The sequence below is a fragment of the Panthera pardus genome, unplaced genomic scaffold (assembly GCF_024362965.1).
Source record: "Panthera pardus isolate Hobbes unplaced genomic scaffold, ASM2436296v1 HiC_scaffold_12, whole genome shotgun sequence".
Lineage (NCBI taxonomy): Eukaryota > Metazoa > Chordata > Mammalia > Carnivora > Felidae > Panthera > Panthera pardus.
In genome coordinates this window covers 110,379,356-110,398,803 of record NW_026526677.1, presented here as the reverse complement: position 1 = coordinate 110,398,803, position 19,448 = coordinate 110,379,356, and the positions used below count along the sequence as shown (strand labels likewise).

At 42.5% G+C, this 19,448-nt stretch overlaps 2 long non-coding RNA genes across 4 annotated transcripts; one reads left to right on the top strand and one right to left on the bottom strand.

The window, feature by feature from the left end:
- Nucleotides 1–3,403: 3,403 nt before the first annotated feature.
- LOC128776224 (uncharacterized) lies at nucleotides 3,404–5,567 on the bottom strand. Its single transcript, XR_008421328.1, has 2 exons — nucleotides 5,485–5,567; nucleotides 3,404–3,950 (listed from the first exon to the last, which is right to left on the bottom strand). It is a non-coding gene; the product is annotated as an uncharacterized LOC128776224 (long non-coding RNA).
- LOC109261375 (uncharacterized) lies at nucleotides 3,947–14,445 on the top strand. Of its 3 annotated transcripts, XR_008421327.1 has the most exons (5): nucleotides 3,947–4,566; nucleotides 4,745–4,823; nucleotides 7,377–7,548; nucleotides 9,115–9,280; nucleotides 14,234–14,445. It is a non-coding gene; the product is annotated as an uncharacterized LOC109261375 (long non-coding RNA). The 3 variants fall into 3 exon arrangements; XR_008421326.1 differs by lacking the exons at nucleotides 3,947–4,566; nucleotides 4,745–4,823 and adding an exon at nucleotides 4,830–5,185 and having other exon boundaries at nucleotides 5,680–7,548; XR_008421325.1 differs by lacking the exons at nucleotides 3,947–4,566; nucleotides 4,745–4,823 and having other exon boundaries at nucleotides 4,830–7,548.
- Nucleotides 14,446–19,448: the final 5,003 nt, after the last annotated feature.

Sequence of the window (19,448 nt, the reverse complement as noted above, 5' to 3'; positions counted from 1 at the left end):
TGGGACATGTGGGTGGGTGAGACAGATGAGGGTAGCCAGGAGTGCACAGCATGCGGTGGTAGCTCTGCCTGCAGCTGGCCAGACAGGGTGCCCATGCAGTTTTAACAAAGTTTGCCCTGAGCCCAGCGCTGAGGCCAGCAGGCTTGGAGTGGGTGAGTCCACCAGAGGACTGGCACATGGCTAGTATGTTAGGTAGCAAGTGTCTGTGCAGCTCCACTCCCTGGTATGTGCCTCTGGTCTTATTCCTGGACGGGGGCGGGGGGGGGCGGGCGGTGGTGGTGGGGAGAGGCAGAAATGGTGCCTGTAAGCTCCCTCATTGTTGGAGAAGTCCCCTAACCACTCAGAAGTCAGCATGAACAGATCTGTCTCCTGTTGCCTTGGCGTTGTGTAAAATGCTACGTTTACGTTGTCTCTCTACACTGGCAGGGAGCTGGCTATCACTCATCCTCCTGGATCACCCAGTGCTGGGTCATCTGACCTCCAAAGCTCCAGGATCCAAACTCAAGGGAATTCAGCCCCTCTGGGTTTTAAAGCCAAATGTTCTGGGGATTAGTCTTGCCTGTGTGAGCTCCCTGGTGTGAGGGCTCACTTTCTCTGCCCTCTCTGCAGGCAGCTGCCCTCCACCTTTCTGACCTTCCTAACCTTTCAGGTACAGCTTCTATTTAGTTGTGGAGTTTGTTCTGCCAGTCTTTGGATCGCTCTCTGGTTCATGGACTTGGATGTGGATGTTATGCAGTTGAAAACACGGGACAGGGTGAGCTCAGGGTCCTCTTACTCTGCTATTATTAATTTTTTAAATGTCTTCATCTTTTGGATTTTTGAGACATGGTCAGACAGACTCCTATCACCCATGCACTCAGGATTAGAAAGGAACTTTCCCACATTTGCTTCTAGTATTTTATGTTTTGAAACTCTCTTTAATGAGGTATAATTTACATATAACAAATAGCTCTAGTTAAAGGGTATGATTTGATGAGACTTGATCTCATAGGTACAGCACCATGAAGTCATATGGTTTCTCTCTAAACCTTAAATCATGATTCCTTTGTGTCTAAGTTAATGTTGCTTTTGAAGTACGGGCTACATTTTTTTTATGTTTTCAGATATTGCCCAGGTGTCTGAATGCCTGCACTGGGGTACCTCCTTTTCTGATAGCCTGTATTCCTGTTAAGTATTGCAGTCGGTCTAGCTTTGGACTTTATCCTGTATTGTACCTTTCACTCTGTTTACTTAATTTTGTTGCAGTATGATGATGTTGCAGTATGAGTGATGAGGGATTCATAATTGGATTGATTTTCACTAAATGGCACGAGCTGCAGTTCCAATTATGACAGAAAGCATGGGCTTCCTGTGTTAGGTACTCAAGAGCAAGGCAGATATCCTGGGCACTTGAGCTGAGAATGTCACTCTTTTTGCTCGCACTCTTCCCTTCCCTTGGAGACAAGAATCCCCTGTTGTTCACACAGAAATGTAGGTGAAGTCAGCAGAGAAACGTACCTTCTCTTCTCTCTCCTTTGTCTCTCAGACTCCCTGTCGCTACCTTCTGCCTGTTCCTTTCTCTGACTCAATCCCCCAGGTCCCCTGCTCCAATCCAGCCATGATCAGGGTGTCCTCCAGCTCCTGGCCTCTGCTCTGGCCATCCCTCAGTGAGGAAACTGCAAGAGCATTATGTAGTTCACGGGTCTGATCAAGAAATCTCTGTTCCTCAGAGCCCTCCTACACATGGTGCTGTCTGTGGAGACCTGGCATCCTGGGCAAGGGTTTGACTCCATGTGTGGCCTCCTCACTCCTCTCCCACAGTCACTGCTGGTCCCTCATCCTTCCCCACCATTAGAACTCCACCATTTCCCAGGGACAGATACCTATCTATTTGACCCCAAGGCACCAGGAAGCCAGTGAATATTTCTAAAATAAATGAGCATAAGCACCCCATCAATCTAGATATAGGAAGTTCCCATCACCCCAGAAAACTCCCTCGGGCTCCCCTGCACAAAGGGTGATCTTGCTTCTATCCTCTATCACCACCATTTCTGGTAACACTTTGTTACCTGTGTGTACAGGAACCCCACTGTGTGCACTCGATGGGGAGTGAGAGTAGATGGTCCTAGAAGCAGACGCTGACACAGAGATAGAACGATGAAAGGTGGATTAACAGACAGTAGGAACGACAAAGTGGAGGGGACAGGATGGGCAGGGAAAGCATTCAGGCAGATCTGACACCTTCTTAAAATGTATATGTAATCACCATAGTCTGTCTCCATGCGCAGTCCTCTTCAAATTTCAGAATAGTTGTCCTATAAAGCAAAGAGATTTTGGTTTATTTCCCTCTGATCTTATGTTTTCCTACATGCATTCTGTCTTCTGTAGTTTATCAGTGGCTGTGGCCTCAGATGAACCCTTTAGTGTGTGGCTGCATCTGTGAGATTGTATGTAATGGAAAATGATTGTCTCCAGATCTAGATCTCTGAATGTACACATTTTCATAATTATCTCTTCTTTCTTTGTCTGGTAGGGCCCAAATTTTAATAGAAAAATGAGGGACCTTGTCTCATTGTTTAAAACGGCGATTCCCAGTCCCTGGGCTGACATGTTAACAGTCTTAGTTTAATGAACTTCTGTGACCATCTTTTTTTGATGATCACTCTGTGGAGATATCTTAATTGAAACTGTGAGAAGGGTGAATGGACACTTCCCAGACATTTTGCAGATGCTTTATGTATTTAATATCTTCTTTTCATAATGTTCTTAGAAACAAATATTACCCCTGTTTTCACAGATAACACAGTTGAGGCTCTGTGTAGGTCCCACTGAGAACTGGTATTAGGGCTGAGACAGCAGGAACACAGGCAAAGCCTCAGGATATTGTGAGAGAAGTTTGAGGAGATGCAAAGCTGTAATCAGGTTGATGCAGTGGCGGCTTCTGGCCAACCCTGAATTATAGGTTGACCCACTAAGAGTTTGACTCAGGCTGAAGGCCAGTGCAGGCCCTCAGCTGATCTAGATCCTGTCTCCACTTTTAGTCTCACTGAGGGATATGAACTTGGGCATACAAGCATTTCCATAAGACCAAGTTAAATTTCCCATGTCTCCAGGGCATTTTCCCCCCACAAATATCCAGAACCTTCAGAAAACCCAGGGTGACAACAGCCTTTTTAGATGATTACCTAGGTGCACTTTGACGAAAATGACATTTCGGAGATGAACACTGCATTGTGCACTGAGAGTGATCGCACATAGCAGCTTCGTGTGAACCTCACACTCCCTGCTCAGGCTGTGGTCAGGAATGGCCTCCAACTGCATCTCTCTGACCCCAGCACCCTCTGCACCTCCTCAAACTCTGCTTACTGTCCTCAACTTCCCTTCTATTCCTGTGTGATACAATTTTCCCCTGTTTCTTTCTGCACTGGATCCTTCACTGGTGTTTCCATTATGGTGATCACAAGGTCTGTGTCACTTAATGCATGTCCCTCTTTCACATAGGACACCTGATGCTCTAAAAGTTAGGGGTGCGCCTCATTCTTTACAGAACCCAAAACATTGTGCCTCCAAAATATGCACCGGTGCTGCTGATACGTCTGCTTTTGTGTAGAAAATCCTCTTTCATTTTGACAAGAAAGATGTATATAGCTCACTGTATTACAGGGAAATGACACTGCCCATTGTATGTGTGTCCTGAGAAACTTGAGATATGCTACAGTGTCCTCAGGCAGGTTGTAGTTGGATTGCCAAGACTCACAACCATCTCTACATCATTGCCACAAAGTCAGTCATGAAGAAGATGAATATACTTTACCAGCCACTCATCCAGTTCAGGTCATCTTAGCAAATAGAGTAGGTGGAAGAGAGGGAGGTGGCCCATAACCCATGACTGGTAGTGAAGGGCAGTCCATGGGATAGAGCCTGCAAGGCGATCCTGGGAAAGGAACAGGCCCTCTTGCATACATAATGGCCTGCAGAACAGAAATAAAAGCTATGTTCATAGGATAGAACAAAGCACCAACACCAGCAAAGAGCAGAAACCCAAAGAAGCAGTGCCCGTAACCTGCCAGCTTCCTGACCACCAGGTTCCAAGAGGGCAGCATCAGTGCCAAAATCTCTACCCATACTTTGGGTTCCACTTACAGCTTTGGGATGGGGAACGGATGTTATTGGGATAAACTAGTGTCTCCACGTGTCAGGAAATGTAGAAACATCAAGGGCTCTATTGCTAGAAGATTAGTAGACTTAATACCAAATTAACAACGTAGCATATTCCAGATAGGAAGGCATCTATGTCCAGGATCACCCTCTACCCCTCATCCCCCTCCACCACAGAGGCTGCTTATTTATATGTGAAGAACTACAGAATGAGAAGGAATGACAATCCCAGTCTCCACACATGGAATCATAGCCCTCATGGCTCAAAGCTCTGCCTCTAAGCCCTTGCCTGTGCCCAATTTACTTCTCTCCCAACAGTGGGGTCTCCTCCTCTCTGGAAGTGCTATCCATGGGCACAGAGACACATGGGGAGATGGGGATCCTGAGGTCCTGCAGAGGACCTGGATAAGCATGCTCTTAGAGAAATAGGTAACCTATACATGTTAGTTGGGTTCAGCTAATTTATTTGAATTCAGAGGTACTCCTCAGCTTAAGTACAGTACATTTTGCAGGGTAATTGTGTCCTCTGGAAAAGTGAGCTGAAATCCTAAATGACAAAATTAACACAAATGCACTTTGATTTCTGGCGTATGTTTCTATGTTTTAGCTGTACCTGTGACACAGGGCGCAAGAGAATGTGCTCATGTGAACACAAGTGAAGGACATGGTGGGGACGTGCCACACAGGTAATTTTGGATTTTTTCTCTTCACAACTTAAGTTTCAGGGCATGTTTTCTATGACAAATATGTCACCTCTTATAGTTTACAGTATTTATACCCAGGGCACACCTGAAAGAATTTTGGACAGCACATTTACCAAAAAAAAGATGGAATGCTGACGGGTATGAAATTTACTTTGTCTAAGACTATTCTAAATGACGCATACATAAATATAAGTTGGAGTGAAGGCAGTTCTCATTTTCAAACTGTAAGGATACCCACAGATTTTTCTGAACACGTGAAAACCCTTGATAGAAAGAAACAGGAGAGGAAGAAACAGCAAAAGCAATGATTTCACACTGAGAAGATCTGGAAACAATGAGGCAAGGTAGGAGACTTCCAAGTGGAGTGTGGTGTCATCCTCCTTGATTTATTTCAGGAACACGTTGGAAAAGCCCTATGGTCCTTACCCTTAAGCACGCTTAGCTTCTAAAGGTACCGCAAAGAGATGCCAGGTGGAAAACAGGGAAGCCTGTAGACTCAGGGGTAAAGGTTGTGCATTTGGGGGGAAAAAAAAGCACCCATACCATATGGCACTCAAACCAGAGACAGTGGCAGGAGAGTGTGCTGCACAGAAAGATGCGGCTCTCTGGAAAGACATAGAACTGAAAATGCCACAGCATTTACCTTATGGTTCTTGGCAGTTTTGGTAGAGCCAGTGTTGATGTCACTCTTGGGAGTGACACCTGCTTCTGGATCTGCTAAAGGCCCTAGAAGGGATGGAGGTTTATTTTGATTTGAGTAGACTGTTTAGAGATCAAAAACAAAAACAAAAAAAACCCCTCCCTTCATTCTTCTGACAACTTAAACTCTTTGCTCCAGTCAGATCCCAAATCAGATGCACAGGGTGTCCCACATGCCTCAGGTGATCCCCAAGAAGAACTTGAAGAACCATCCCTTATAACCTAATGAAGACTCCTAAAAGCCCTGATTCAGATGTATTCCTCACTCATCGAACAACTATAGATGGCTGGGGGCACAACTAGATGGACATACGTTACGTTGTGCCTCATGCCTCACAGATCCCAGCAAATGGACTGTGTATAGGGCATCACTGCTGAACCGCTATGTCTGCTTTTCTGCACACGGCCCCATTCCTTCCCCACAAGAGACGCCTGTACCAACACATGGTGGGGGAAATGACAAAGATAATATGTTGAGCATGAGAAACTTGAGGAATGTGGTAATGGAAGCAGACACATTCCCCTTGTATCACAATGGTCTGTGGCACTGCCCCTGCACCTTGGCCAAAGACCTAACACCAACAAAAATAAGATGAGTGTGTTTTACAAGTCAACTTCTAGTGCTCAGATCATCTTACCAAGTGTTGCAGGTGGAGGGGTTTGGGGTGCCCCCAGGGCCACCAAGGTTCAGGAGGTGGATGTGCCTAATAGTCCATGAGGCCGGGGCGCCTCTAGGGTAGGGCATGCAAAACCGTCCAGTTAACAGAGGAGGTCCCCAGGATCCAAACTGCCCTGCAGAACAGAAGTGACAGCTACATTCATATGCCAGACAAGAGAACAAATATCAAAACCAGAGAAGAATGTGTTCGCACCTGCCACCTTCTCTGCCACCAGGATCCAAGAGAGTAGCATCAGTACCTGAAAGCTCCATCCCTGCCACTGGTACCACCTACAGCTTGGGATAGTAGATGCAAGAGGTTAACCTACTGCCACCACTCATCACTGCCCATGTCTGCAGAAGTAAAATGGCAAGGGTCCTGTCCTAGAGGGTTAACAGAAGTAATTACAGACTAATGAAGTAGCATTCTTTGGACAGGCAGCCATCGATGTCCAGGTTCACCCTGCATCCCTCCTCTATGGCGACTCCAGATGCTCTGTTTTTGGTATGTTAAGAACACAAAAAAATGAGTGGGAATAAATGGCTCATATTCTGCTCATGGAATCATAGCCACTCCTGGTGAAAAGTTCTGCAGCTGGACCCTCACTTTGCCTCCTCTGCTTCTCTCCCTGAGAAAGGAGTCTTCCTTCCTGAAGTGTTGTCAAAGGCCTCTGAGACCTCTGGGGAGTGGAGGATGCCTGAAATCTTGCAGGGGAATGAGAGTCTTCTGTGACGAATAAGTTACTTATGAATGTCTACAAAGCTCAGATGTGTTCATCTTAATTCATAGGGAATTCTGACTTTAAGCATACTACAGGACACAGAGTAATTATGCCCAACAGAAAAAAGAGGTAGAAATTCACATAACAGATTTAAAGCAAGTGTTTTGGTATAAAACTCCTGGTATGTGTCATGAGACTGTATCAGCTCTAACAGTGACTGGGGACACAACCAGAAACTGCTCATATAAACATAATTGAAGGACACAGTGTTCAAACTATTTTTACCTAAGGTATAGCTGGAAGGATTCCAGACAACTCATTTACCAACAAATATGGGAAGGTGATGCGTGATGACACTGACTTTATCTAAGACCACTCTAAATGGTACAGGGCACAAAATATAAAGTTGGAGTCATGATGTCGTTTTGCACTTTTGAATTTTAAACAATATGGCAGACTTTCTAACAGGTTAATCTCCTAGCCAGAATCAAGAAAGGAAGACACAGCAGCCACACTGTTCCCACAGAGGTGAGGTCTGGAAGGGGTCACGCAGCCCAGGAGACTTCTGTTTGGAGTGTGGGGTCATCCTCCTCTTATTATTTCCTGAACCACACGGAAAAACCTTAAGGTACTCAGTCTCTAAGCACTTTTCGTCTCTAAACTTACCACAGAAAGCTGACAGACTAAAAAGTGAGAAGTCTGTGGGCTCCTGGGTTATGGGTGTGCATTTGGAAAACAAAGAACAAACAGACACAGAACACACAGAACAAGACAAGGCCGGGAGGGTGTGCTGTACAGAAAGATGAGGGTTTCCCGAAAGAGTTACAACTGAGAATGGCCCTAGTGTTTACCTTGTCCTCGTCTGCATTCTTGGTATAGTCAGAACTGCTGTAATTCACAGAGGTTTCAGCAGTTTCTGGATCTACTAAAGATCCTAGAAGGGATGGAGGTTTATTCTGCTTTTAGAGGACTGTGTGGAATGAAAACAACCCCTCATCTCATTCCTCAAATATCTTAAACTTTTCCCTACACTCAGGTCCCTGACCAGAGGCAGAGGGTATCCCACATGCCTCAGGTGACCCCCCAAGGATAAAGGGGAGAACCATCCCTCACCTTGATAAAGACCTCACGGTGCCCTAGTTTATGTTGTTTTGTAATTAATCAAATAACTGTGAACCGGTCAGGCACAACTAGCAATTTAGAAGTCATCAGTAAAACAGAGGTTTCTCAGTATACATCATGGGAAATCACGATTTCATTACAGATTAAGAATAAATATGAGGACGCTTGGGTGGCTTTGTCGGTTAAGCATCTGACTCTTGATTTTGGGTCAGGTCATGATCTCACAGCTTGTGAATTTGAGCCCAGCATTGGGTTCCTCACTGACACTGTGGTGCCTGCGTGTGATTCTCTCTTTGTGCCTCTTACTCTATGCCTCCCAGACTCTCTCTCTCAAAATAAATAAACTTAAATAAATAAAAGAATAAAATTGAGAATACTGGTTTGGTGTATATCCTCAATGAATCTCAAGAAGTGTGCATTTCTTCAGACTTCAGGCAAATTGTTCAATCTCTCAGCTTATCTACAAGCTGTCTTCCACACGAGAGCAGTTATTATATAACGAAAGACTAATTTTACACTATTGAGAAAAGGAAAACTATGAGAAGTTAGCAGTGAAGCTGCAGAGTTGCACTGATACCATCAGAGGACTAAGCTAAGCTCTATGGAACTTGAATTCAGGGATGTAGGGCTACAGTTCCCAAAAACAAACAAAAATAAAGACCATTAAAATAGTGAATAAATTACCTTCTCCTCAAATAAAGTCTTCACATTGAGTGCAGGTGGGAAGAAGGATGAGGCCCATGTCTTGTCATCCTTTCCAGGCTCTTCAGACAGGGGGATGCTAGAGGAGGTGGGAGGGTCACAGAGGAGGGGCATGAGCTCCACCAGTCACAGGGACAAGTGCCTCATTGCCTGCGGCACCAGAGGAGAACACCCTTCTGTCACCCCTTCAGACCACCTGCCGTCCTTAGTGCTTGTGATTCTTTCCAGACCACACAATGATCATCCACAGGAACAGGTTGCACAGCAGAAGTTAGATTGTGGCACATCACAACGTGCTCCTTACCTCTCCTTGGAGGGTTCTGTGTCTCTGGTCTTGCAGCCATTGGTTTCTGCCTCGTGTATCCCTCAGGCAGCCTCTTTGCTTCCATCCTGTCCAGTCTTGGATACAGAAAAATAATAGACTTCTATAAGAAGTGGTGCAACACCACGTCGTCTACTAGACAACAAACAGTGCACACATCATCCCTGGAAACACCCATAAAAACGCAAGTCAAATGACCACACCTGTATTTCAAGTAAGGGACCTCCCTGCCCTACTCCACCATCTCCCTATCCCAGATCTGAGTCTTGATCTGGGGGAGAAACAACACATCCACCTTCAGTCATGCCAGACTGTGCACCAAAGAAAGAGGAAACAAGAAAACACTTACCTAGTTGTCCTGAGCATTCTTCTCATGAGCTGCGATTTGAAAAAGCCAACAATGAAAAGCCCGTGGTTAGGGATTCCAAGGGCCGCTACACTCACCCGCATGAGGTGCTAAGGGTTCAGTATGTCCGGCAGAACTCAGGTTACCTGGTATCTAAAGGTGAGCTCTGCCTGCTGCAGCTGTTCCCATGTTTGTTCAATTTGTTGCCTGTGAGTTACAATTGCTCTTGTCAGATAAGACCCAATATTGGGAATGATTTTAAATAATCTGCCCACGTTCCCAACAACCTCATATCTGTCCCCTGATACAATTTATTCTTACACATGAAACACTTTTCACATGATTATAAATGTACAGTAGGATCAAAGCTATTGTTACATCCTTTCCTTACTCATTATTCCATGCCCGTAGGGCTCAGAGTTCATAGAATTCCTTCCCAGTTTCAATCTTTCCCTAATTCATCATGTGACAAGTGTCTTTCAGATAAAGTTCTATTCTTCTTTAACTTATATCCTCACCAGGTTTCCCAGGGTTGCAAAGACGAGAGCCATGGAATGGCACTACCATGTTGATGGTTATGATTCATCGTACAACACACTGCTCTCCTATAGATTATGACAATTGACACCACCCCCAAGGAATGTTGGCATGGACAAAGTTTCTACACAGTCTGGCTATTGCTTGAGATCTGCAAATGTTTGAAAACCTAATTGTTTTGTTCTTTCTAAAACTTACCTTTTTTATCTGTTAATACTCCATGTATATGATCTCTGAATTTTTGTTTATATTACTAAGTTGAGTCTAAACATTGTAAAAAGATTAAAAACAAAAAAAAAAATGAACAGAGGTTTCATGAGCTGCTGGTAATTAGTAGCTGAACTCACTTGTACTTACTTCTTTCATAGCTGTTTTCCTTTTTTTTTAATGTTCATTTTTGAGAGAGAGAGAGAGAGAGAATGAATGGGGGAGGGACAGAGAGAGAGGTAACAGAATCCGAAGCAGGCTCCAGGCTCGGAGCTGTCAGTACAGACCCTGACGCGGGGCTCGAACTCATGGACTGTGAAATTATGACCTGAGCTGAAGTCAGACGCTTAACTGACTGAGCCCCCCAGGAGCCCTTTCTGTAGCTATTTTCAAATTTTCCCTGCAGCTGCCATCCGATTCTTCTTTGCCATCAGTTCACACTATCATTTTCAGCTTCCTAAGATGGGAAAGATATATACAGTCAGGACCAAGATCCAGAAATTCTCCCTTTTTACCTCCCAGCACTCTTGAAGGCCTATGCAGATATCCCTTCCCCCACCTCTCCCATAAATGCACAGACTGACAACACAATCAGAGAAAGGAGGTGAACACCCCATTTAAGTTAAAGAAACTTCAACCTCTGTTGCTACGTCTCTGCTATCGGAACTGTCTTTCTAGTTCTCTTTTTCCTCTCCTTCATCATAAAGTCATCAAATAACATTGCACTTCGTGCCTTCCCAGAGTTCATCTTTGTTTGAGATGGTGAAGACTCATTTCATCAGTGTGAAAAACCATGTCTGACCAACTGTACCCATTAGGATAAAGCAGGGGATCATCACTAGTCTTACACCTCCATGGAGAGCCCTGATTCTCAGTCCAAAAGTTGTACCATGACACAATCACCCCGAAAGACGACCTCCCAGACTATGGCTTCACCAACATTGCAGTTCACTCCCAGACATCGCTAGAGTTCAGGACTCCAACCCCTGCCTCCACCTTTACATATCCTAGTGGAGAAAAAGGCCAATCTTAGAGGGGCAACATCTCCTGAAGTATAATCTGATATGAAATGTCACACAGTCTGGGTTTATTTCCAGGAAACAGATTTCAGATGGAAAAATCTCAACTTCATGGAGCCAATCTACTTTCACAAGACTGGTTCCATTGATAGTGAAGGCAGCAAAAGGCAATGCTTAGAAAGGCTGGTTTGTTGTGTTGCCCTCACACTATTTTGTTTGTGGTGTTCATTTAAAGGCTTTCACATTGACACTTAATGTACTCAAGAATCACATGCAAAATTGAAATTCTCTTAAAAATGGACACAAAAGCATGAGACACAGAAAGGCACATGCATTTCCTTCTGGCCTCAGGCAGTCCTTCAGCAAATGCTTTCTGTCGTGGTTGTAATGTAGTGGCTCTGTTGTAAGGGGTTGAAGATAGAAAGGTGGTCAGGGCACTGTACTCACAGAAAGAGCCTACAAATTAAAACAAAACAAAACAACACAAGATGCCAGTGAGACAGAGCAGGCCCTAACCCCAGGTGTGGAAAGGACTAACATAAAGCTGAGTCTCCAGGGAAGAAAAGGAGTTCACTTTCCACCATGAGTGAGGGACTCTAAAGTCCCTGATGTCCTGAGAACAAAAGGAAATACTGTACAAAGGAGGAAGCATGTGAGTGAATGCACCAAATATCTAACAACCCCACGAAGACACACAAGACCAAGATAGGAAGGAAGCCCAGGACAAAGCCAGCCTGGCAGTTGGACCCAATCTTCCTAGGGCTCATCATTGATTTGGGGGGCATACATCTGAATGGCAAAGAAGCTGAACAACCTTATGGGCAAAGACTTAGAAGTAAACAAATGTAGTTCAGGGGTGGCCAGCAAAGATGAGCCCTAGTGAAGCTGCAGGCTTTGGTCAAGACTCAGAAGAGTTACACTTAAAACCTCAGGGGACAGGAAACAATTCGACTTTCTTAGGGATTGGGCCTGCACTGAACAATCTCACTGGCCGAATGGATTCAGGGATTCAGTGCAGCTGGTACTCCTACCCACTTTTCAGAAAGCAGTTTCTCTTGTGTCTGTAGCAAGATAATTCAAATTCTCCCCCCCCCCCAACATTTTTGACCCATGTCTGGCCCTGAACAAAATGACCTAATTGCTGGATGACAAAACAGTGTGATGGGCTTGAAACCTACATAGGACAATGTAGGTGTATCTACAATGGATCCAGGTATCAACGTTACTGCTGGTACATTCCCTCTTTGGCCCCAAATTCATGACACAATGTGTGACAAGCACTTAGGGCAGAAAGGAAAATGCAGGTTACAGAAAGCAAGGTAGGAAGGGCAGGCACAATTCCACTGAATGCATTTGGCAAAATACTCTGGATCCAGTTCCAAAAGAAATATAATTATCTCTATTGGCTGCCACATTCTTTCTTACAATGCAGTCCTTGTGACAGTTCTCACATGAACATCTTACTTTTCTGTAGCCACTTTTCTTTGTTCATAGAATTCTTCTAGGTGATATGCTTTCTCCTTCAGCTGTTTGACTTTTGCTTCCTTTGTTGCTTTCACAGTCCTCAATGCATTACACTTGTCTTCCAGGGCCTTTTTATTTTCTGTAAAAAAGAAAAAAAGGGGGTTTTCTTTATAAAGGTGCACAAGACCTGAGTCTTGATTTTGGCGAGACAGAAAAAACGCAAGAACCTTGAAGGCATGAGGGTATTCTTTCCCTTTTCAATGCAGTCATTGCCATCATATGGAGATTTCTTCCCAACAGAAAATATACCTTCCAGTTGACAGTTACTGGACCTCAAGGCTCTTAGCTCCACATCCTCGAATTCAACATTTGCATCTTGTGGTTAAGACAGATACGAGAAAAGACTTTTACAGAAAACTGATCGCACAGCAATAAGATCATGCATTGCAATAAACAAAGACCTTGAGGCATAAATATAACTAGAAGACAAAGATGGTGGAAGATAGTTCACATCTAACAACTCATAAATAGCTTTCTTAGTGGTATACATATGTATGTATATGTGTATGTGTGTGTGTGTGTATCCCCCTTCCCCCATTCATGTTGAGAATTCACTGTTCAGCCTTAAGAGAGAAAGAGACTACAGAGCACCTGGGTGGCTCCGTCAGTTAAGCATCAGACTCTTGATTTTGGGTCAGGTCATGATTCTAGGATCATGCGATCCAGACCTGTGTTGGGCTGCAAACTGAGTGTGGATCCTGCTTAAGATTCTCTCTCTTTCCCTCTGCCCCTCTCCCCCACTCACATGCCTTGTCTCACTAAAAAAAAAATAAAGAATGATTTAAAAATATTTTTTTTAAAGGAAAGGATTATACACTGTGGCTATCACCCTTTCTCTCTCAACTATATTTGGGGATTTTCTACATATCTTGGAGGGCAGAGTTGAATGATGTGATAATTACCTAGTTGTGAAAACAAAAGGTAGTCCTTGAAATGGACTCCTAGTCCTTGAAACGGCAAAACTTATCTTGGTGATTCTACTGAAATTCCAGCTCATTGTTCAGAAAGAGGTTTGGCTCCCAGAGGCCCACTCTCTACTGTGGTAAATGGCAAGCAAATATGCTGTGCTTACTTCACCCAATGAACAAAAAGCCTCCAAAGCCAAATTACAGCAAAACTCAGCAGCCAACTCTTACCACTTCCTGATTCTTCACATTCCTGTCTCTCTCTGGCTCTGAGTTTGCAAGGTAGCAAGTGCACTTTGAAGGGTGTCATTTAAAATTTCATTCAAGTGGGTGCCTGGGTGGCTTAGTTGGTTAAGCATCTGACTTCAGCTCAGGTCGTCATTTTGTGGTTTGTGAGTTTGAGCCCTGTGTCAGGTTCTTTGCTGACAGTTCAGACCCTGGAGCCTGTTTTGGATTCTGTGTCTCCCCCTCTCTATCCCCTCTCCTGCTTGTGCTCTGTCTCTGTCTCTCAAAAAATTAATAAACACTAATATTTTTAATTTAAAGTGCTCAACTATTTTGATGTTCTCCTTCAACAAAACGTGTTGAATGAGTAATAATAATTCATTACTTTTACTTGTGTTTTTTAGAATGCAATCCAGGCAAAGAAAGGATTCTCACCTTCAATTTAACAGCTTCATCAGAGAGAAACTTACTTTCTTAGTTTCCTGAAGACATTTCCTTAATTCATTGTTGTATAAAACACGAAAAAGGAATCAGAATTAAAAAAAAAAAGCATAGTGCTAGATAAACCTACCTTCTAATGTGTGACTCCTTTAACAAATAAAGAGGTAGCTCTTTACATTTGTGAAGCTTGTCTTGAATTGGTACTGCTTATAGAACACATAGAGTAGGTCAGTAGGATGATCTACCAGAGTGGAAATAACCAAAATGAAATCACAAAAAATATTTGAAAGGGCCATGCTACCTTCTGTTCCCAAATGGATATTTCTTCAGGAAGTAAAGTTCTCTGTTTTCTTTCTTAAAAGTATTGATCTTCTCAGTTTTTCTCTGTAAACTAACTAAAAGGAGAGAAAACATTTTCTAAGTTTGTTACCAAACCAGTGACATCGAATAATCCCAGTGTATTAGCAGCACAGACACATGATCTGACAGGTGGGTGTAACTAACATTTTAGCTTTCCCGTTGTGCCTGAAGGAATCAAGTTTTAGCAGCATTTTAAACCTAAGAAAACCTTATTTCAATGAGACTCCTATTTAAAATATTGTCCAAAATGGAGCAACACAATAAAATATCTTCTAATTTCTCTCCCATCTGGAAACACCCTTCTTGGAAAATTCAATCACTTCAAATACTTATGTCACCACCAGAGATGAAACAGAAAAATCAAATCCTATCAACTTACATTTCTCTCCTCCAGTTATTAAGGTACATACATAGGTCCCTGCAAATAAAGGAACAAACAAAAACAAAACCATCATTTAGTCTCGATTTGAGCTACTTACACCCCCAGGTGCTATTTGGAATATCAAGGAAAGCTCAAACTGCTGACTGATTGACTACTCAAAGGGCTTGAATGTCTTCCTGCTGCTCACAGATTGCCTTTCATGAACCTAGGCTGGGGGCCCTGGAGGACAAGGTCTTTGGAATCAAACATACGGGTACAATCTCAGCTTTACACTTAATGGCTGGAGGATCTGGATTAATGGCAATTCCTAGAAGACAAACTTTTTTCATTCCAACATGCGAACATTACCCTCCAACCTTACAGGAATATTATTCAACACACACGAAGCACCCAATTATGGATTATGTGGATAACACATGTAAGCTCTAGAACAGACTCCTCTAACAGGGATTAATTCTCTCATCTGACCATATAGTGCAAACGTCTCTTCTTTTGGCGTAGTGTGAGAGCTCTCATGCCCTGAGATCACTTTTCTCACCGCCACCACTGCTGCATTCAAAGGGATAAACACCAGCCTTGGAGGGTTTGCTAAGTGTCAGGCAGCCACCCTGGCTCTCAACAGCGCCACAGAATCACCACAGTCTACCCCCATTCGCAACAAATTCATTTCCACTCATGCTCTCCTGGCACAAATGGCTCCCTCCACTTCAGACTCAAAACCATGGTTTAAACCTCTCTTGTGACACACACCCTGCCTGGCAATATCTGGCTTCTTTTCTAAGCTTAGGCTTCTTGATAGACTCAAAAAGGGTTTTCTCTTTGTGACATTTCAGCAAGAGCCAGGTCATGGCAAAGTACTCACTCCAAACTTCAGGCTCATATCATCACTTGTTTCATTCCCTCTACTCTGGTGATGTGTTCCTCCTCCTGATGTCTTATCTTAAGAGATGGTAACTCCCTCCACATTGTCACTTAGGCTCTGAACAGGGAAGAGAAAGATGAATTTCAAGAGTTAACAAATCAATTAGACAACAGACGTCACCATATTTATTCTTAGTTGAATTAAAAAGCACATCGAGGGGTGCCTGGGTGGCTCAGTTGGTTGAGTGTCTGACTTTGGCTCAGGTCATGAGCTTGTGGTCCCATCAGGCTCTGTGGTGACAGGTAGGAGCCTGTAGCCCGCTTCGGACTCTGTGTCTCCTTCTCTCTCTGTCCCTCCCCCACTCATACTCTGTCTCTCTCACTCAAACATTAAAAAAAAACAAACCCACACCAAACACCAGTACTGAGAAAATACTGCAAAGAAAACTAAAGCTTAAATTCTTACCATGATATTCTAGAGGCTCTAAGAGGGGAAAAAACAAATTTGTTGTCAAAACATATTATTAGTAAAAGCCTACATTTTGCATAATTAATTCACAGGATTAGAAAATAAGAAAAAATAGAATTTCCTATTTAAGTCATGTTACTTCACAATTTCTGTTAAAGAGCACAATGTAAATAGCTTTTTTTCAACCAAAAATCTGTTTATATTGAATGAATATAAACAGCCTATTCAGCCTATTCACTTTTGACCATTGATAATACAGACATTTACAAAGTGCTCTAAATCGTCATTTCCCTCGCTTATTTTTTTTTAAACCCAGTATTCACACTGAAGTTTAGAACTAGGATTATTTTTAAATCCTGAAATAAAGAAACAGGAAGGAAGGAAGGGAGGAAGAGTGGGCAAAACCTTTGAACTAAGATATGTCTCTTTCATTCTCTAGAAAGCTCTTCTGAAATATTACATGAAGTTGGCTGTTTGCTGAATTCATACAGAGTTATAGCACATCAGGTGCCATGAGCTTTTCCAGACTGCTACAAATGAAATAAAAGCCACCAAATGAGAGAAAGATAAAACATGGCGAGAGCTAAAGCACAGCAACAAAAGAAATGACAGCTAATGTTTAAAAAAAGAGCAAAAAGTGCTCTGCAGACCTCAGTCACCCCTGATAAATTCTAGCTCAATCAAATCTAGACATGACCCAGTTTTGATACCATTAACATATTTCCCCATTCTAAAGTTTTAAAGGATGATGAGAGGCTAAGGCCAGCCCTAAACTCTTGCCAGGACATCAGAATATCATCATGCTATCAAAAAGCCACTTAGGAACTTCTGAGCTTCCCTGTCCCTTGTCATCCAGACGCACTGGCAGGGGAAGTGAAAAGGAATATGATGAACTCACCAAATACTTACTATTTGTGTTTCTTTGTGAAGACAAGTTTTCTACAGTGGCAGGGAGAGGGGGAAATACTCATTTAGAAATAAATTCCAAAGTATTCTGTTCTTCCAGAAAAGATCTGCCCTCAAGAGAAGCTAAGAGCCTAACTGGGGATTTCCCAAAGAGTAACTGATACAGCTGAGGGAAAAATACTCAACTCCAGGGCTCTCTCCTTCCTGTCTCACCTGGCAGTAAATTCATCCTAACCCCCAGCCATATAAATATAAAAACCTCACACTCATGTTCTATTTACCTCAGTTTCTTTACCAGCACGTAACATTTAGCTTTCCACACAACTTACAAGGCATAGGTAAGTAAAAACCACACAGTTTGAACACAGACAGCAAGCACTAGAATCACAGAGATGAGCAGAATGAGCAGAGATGTAGGAATTACCAGTCAGGGAACTTAAAACCACTTCCATTCCTATGATAATGCAGATAATGAAAAAAGTGGACATCATGCAAAAAGAGATGGTGAATGTAAGCAGAGAGATGAAACTCTAACAGTTTAAAGTGATTCGAGATATCAAGAGCACCATAAAAGAAATAAAAAATGCCTTTGATGGGTTCATTAGTAGACTCAACATAGTTGAGGAAAGAATAATTGAGGATAAAGAAATGCCAGTAGCACCTTCCAAAAAGGAACACAAAGAAAATAAAAATAAAAATATGGCACAGCAAACCCAAGACCAGTGGGACAAGTGTAAAATGTGAAACACACACATGTTAGGCGTACCATGACAATGGAGGAGAGAGACTTGAAGCAATAATGACTGAGGATTTTCCAAAATGAATACTGGTCACCAAATCACAGATCCAGGATACTCAAAAAATCAAAAGCAGGACAAATACCCAAACAAACATACAAACAACTAACAACAACAACAAACCCACCAACTATGCTTAATATATAATATTCAACTATGGATAATTAAAATAGCTTTGGAAATCTGGAGCAGGGGTTGGAGGTATAAGGAGAGAGGGGCGCAAGAACACCTTACCTAAGAGGAACAAGGATAAGAAATACCTGAGACTTCTTTTCATAAACCACACAATCAAGAATGAAATATTTCAAGTGTTAAGAGAAACATTAAACTATCTGTAGCCAGTGAAATTATCCTTCAAACACACTACAGAGTAAGGAAAATTGTCAGGGATCATGACTGGCATTATTTCAATGGTAAAGAAGTCAGTTCTCCAAAAAGACTCAACAATTTCTAATGTGCATGCATTAACAACAGATGAGTCTAGATACACAAGGCCAATGCTGACAGAACTTCTGGTAGAAAGAGCTGAATCCATTACTATAGCTGGAGAATTCAATACCCTCTATCAGTCACTGACAGATCCAGCATATAGACATTCAGTAAGATCACAGATGAACTGAACAGTATCACCAATCAACTGGATCCATTACCATCTGTAGAATACTTCATCCAACAGAAGATTATACATTCCTGTCAAGCTCAAATAGAACGTTTACCGAGATAGGCCATATTTGTGGCCATAAGATACATCTGAACAACCACAATAACAGAAATCATAGGAAGTATGTTCTTAGACCATAAATGAGTCAAATTAGACCTCACGAACAGAAAGAGAGCTGGAAAATGACAAAAACCTTGTAGATTAAATAAGCTTCTAAAGAACACATGGGTTAGAGGGGAGATTGGTGGGGGGATGGGCAAAAGAGGTGAAGGGAATCAAGAGTATACTTATGGTGATGAGCACTGAGAAATGTAAAGAATTGCAGAATCATAATGTACACCTGAATCTAATATTACATTTTATGTTCATTATACTTGAACTTAAAAAAAAATGGGTGAAAGAAGACATTTCTACAGAAATTTTTAAATAGTTCAGTCTAAATGATAGTGAGAATTGAACAGATTAGAGTGAAATTTGTAATACTGAGTGCATATAAAGGCACAGGGAATATAAAATTTTCTGCTTATTTATGATTTAAAAAATATAAGGTACTTTAGTATATTCACAGCAAGGACATTTCTCCAGAGGTAAATTAGAAATGCATAAATTCCGAGGGAGGCAGTAATAATGTTATGTTTCCACAGAATTCCAAACACATCAGAGCCAAGAGAGAAATGGTAGGCTCAAATATGGAGAAGCCGAAATAATATTGGAGACAACGAGGAATCCATCAGACATTGAC